At 41.0% G+C, this 3,020-nt stretch overlaps 1 pseudogene; it reads right to left on the bottom strand.

Moving 5' to 3' along the window:
* LOC108368917 (vacuolar protein sorting-associated protein 13A-like) overlaps nucleotides 1-3,017 on the bottom strand; it is a 36,745-nt pseudogene extending 33,728 nt beyond the window's left edge.
* Between the last annotated feature and the right edge of the window lie 3 nt (nucleotides 3,018-3,020).

The following is a 3,020-nucleotide window of genomic DNA, read 5'->3' as shown; positions in this document are numbered from 1 at the left end:
GTATCTCAGTCGTTGTCGTCAAGTTCCACTAACGGCAGCCCTAGGAAGCGTGCAGCTTCTGCGGGGTTGGTCCACAGGGACAAGGCCGTTAGGGTTGTCGGGTTTTCCGGGCATGCGAAGAGATGTTTCGATTCATGTGGGGTCTCTCCGCATGCCGGACACTCATTTGGCACATCCTCATTCAATCTACTCAGGTAGGAGTTTAACCTGCTGCAGTAGCCGGAGCGCTAGTGTCGTTCGCGTCTCCCGAGGCAGATGAAGCTCCGTCTCGTCTGTGTCCGGGGGCGGTATGCCTAGAACGGCATTCACAGGTCTAGAGTCTACATAACTCGAGACTGACTCCCTGTGAATGCCGTTCAGGGCCTGTCGGTAAGCTGTCGGGTCCAGAGGTTGCTTGACGAACCTCTGGACTTCGTCCGTCAGTTCATATAGATGCCTCCTGACGTGCCCAGGCGAGGGCTCCTCTGCAAGCAGCTGTCTGTTTGGGTGGCCACTTCTGTGGCTCCCGACCAGGAACTGCTTGCAGAGCATGATGTTTTGCTCCTTTACGGGGAGCATTTGCGCCTCGCCGTGAAGATGGAGTTCGGGCGACATTTGGAGGCATCCGTTCGCTATTTTTCACATCATCTCAACAGCTGCCGATGCCGAATGGATACGTGTTCGACTATCGTGTGGTTGGTCAGGGGTTTAAAACCTGCTGCTCGCACTTAATTTTTTTATTATTTAAAAATTCTATTTATAGCTAATTTCATATGATATCGCTGTAGGGAAATTCTTGCGTCTTTTCGTGCGTAGGTTATAGGGGCATTCGCAAATATTACCTTTTCCCACTGCTTACATTCATACATACATACATATGTGCTTGCTGATTTATTAAAATATTTTTTTAATTAAGAAAATTCTACTGATATGAGTAATTCACATACGCGATGGTAGGTACATACTTTACATACAAGTCGCCATCATCAACGCCAAAGAAGCGCTTACAGAGCTGCATTAAGTCTTGTATTTTTTAAGATATGGTTTTGAATTTTGGTATAGGCGTGTGTCTCAAACTGTACTGACTTTTATATTGAAAAAGCGGCTTTAAAAAATCACAAATGAGGTAATGATGACGTTGTTGGTGTAACAGCATACAAATTAGAATGGTCCTTAAAAAAATCAAATGAACGATTTTTTCAGTTTCACCCCCTCAGTCGGTAATATCACGGTCACAGATATCGCATAGTCGAAGATATCACATATAAATTTTGGTCCCGATTGGAGTCGGTTATGAGGCCTTCATAGGGTAATCTGAATTTTGACCCCTGTGCGACACGCCATAGGGGGACAAAAATTTACATGTCCTATCTTCGACTATGGGAGCAACGATTTCGGTTATTAGATGAAAAAAAGTTGATTTTAATTTTTGAGCCTCCATAGAGGCTCCAATTTTTTTATTTTGAAATTAAACAAGTAAGAAAGTCTAAGTTCGGGCGGAGCCGAATATTAAATACCCGGCGCAATTATTAAATATATGTTTTCCACCTTTCCGAAAGCTACCGCTACACGATAAGCCGGGGTGTATAAATTTTAAGTAAATTAGCGTCCTTAAATTTCGAAATATTGCAGTTTCAAGCATTTCTGAAATATACCGTTATATGACAACCGACCTGGGCGGGGTTGTTGTAGCCGCTACAACAACAACAACATGATGTGAAAAATAGAAAAAATACTTGAGTTAGTTCTAAAACTTTTTGTTTTGTTTGTGACTTCAAAACTACAAATCGCTTACATTGCGATGCATTTTTTCGTTCAACCGTAGTTGTTAATCTTTTCTTGGTAGAAAAAGGTAATGCATTCCCATCTTCCCACTGGGATGTATTCCATACATGCATATGTACAGTACTTATGAGCTATTTCTGGCTCGGGGGAACAACTCTTGCCGATAAGGTGGCTTTTATTAAATAGTAAGTAATTCGGCGACCGCTGTGGTGTAGTGGTAAGCAGTTCGCACTTCCACTCCGCAGGGCTTGGGCTCAAGCCGTGGTCAAAGCAACATCGTAAAAGAATATAGAAAAAAGGTTTTTTTTTTATTCAGCTGTCGCACCCCGGCAGGCAATGGCGCAATGGCAAACCTCCGATTGTATTTCTGCCATGAAAAGCAGCTTCTCATAAAAATACAATGGCCGTTTGGAGTCGGCGTAAAATTATAGGTCCCTTCCCTTTAAGTGGCTACATCAAATCTGAGGAGATGCCCGCCCACACACTAACATGCATATGAGCCAGCGCCCAATCTATTCTTATTATTAATTAATTCAGCTGAAAGTAAAATCTCAATCATATTCATTATAAATATTCAATTTATAAATTCAATCAAGAATTATGGTATTTGTCCGCTTGACTAACCACATGCAACAGTTGAGTATAGTCTGAGAAAATGTGCAAACATCAAGTTTTTTCAATGGATGCCGAACACAACAGGTGCTCTAGTGACTTAAAGTAAAAGAAAACGAACAATAAGCGCCATCAAAATATAAAACAATAGGAGAAAATTTGAAAAACGCGTGTTGAAAATTTGGGTTAACATTACGCACGCACGAAGTGGTATATACACAGAAACACAATGTGGTTGCTGCCTTTTAGCAATGGAATAGNTAAAAGGCACGCAGCGCTGTATGCTTAGCTGATTTTGAAGGATAAGGTCACCGCGGCTGACATACATAGATGATTTAATGTCTCATTTGGGACGCTCCGAAATGAAAAATGATGCACAATTTGAAAATTGCGTGCAAAAGTTTAATAAACATGTTCGGCTTTCACAACTTTATTAAGCAAATGCTGGTACTTAACCACGCCCCATACGAATATGAACTACCAAGAATGATAGAATACACCGTGATGGAGTATACATATTATAATAATGTATACTTATATATATATATACATATGCATGCTTAATTACTACGCCTATAGAAAGCTACTTAGTACCCTTAATTTTTTTACTTACCGCCCCAAATTCCGATTTTTAACTGCTTTTT

The sequence above is a fragment of the Rhagoletis zephyria genome, unplaced genomic scaffold, assembly GCF_001687245.7.
Source record: "Rhagoletis zephyria isolate East Lansing unplaced genomic scaffold, Rhagoletis_zephyria_1.1 Rzeph_scaffold_03383, whole genome shotgun sequence".
NCBI lineage: Eukaryota > Metazoa > Arthropoda > Insecta > Diptera > Tephritidae > Rhagoletis > Rhagoletis zephyria.
The sequence above is the reverse complement of the archived record's forward strand: the minus strand, read 5'-3'. Positions and strand labels throughout refer to the sequence as shown.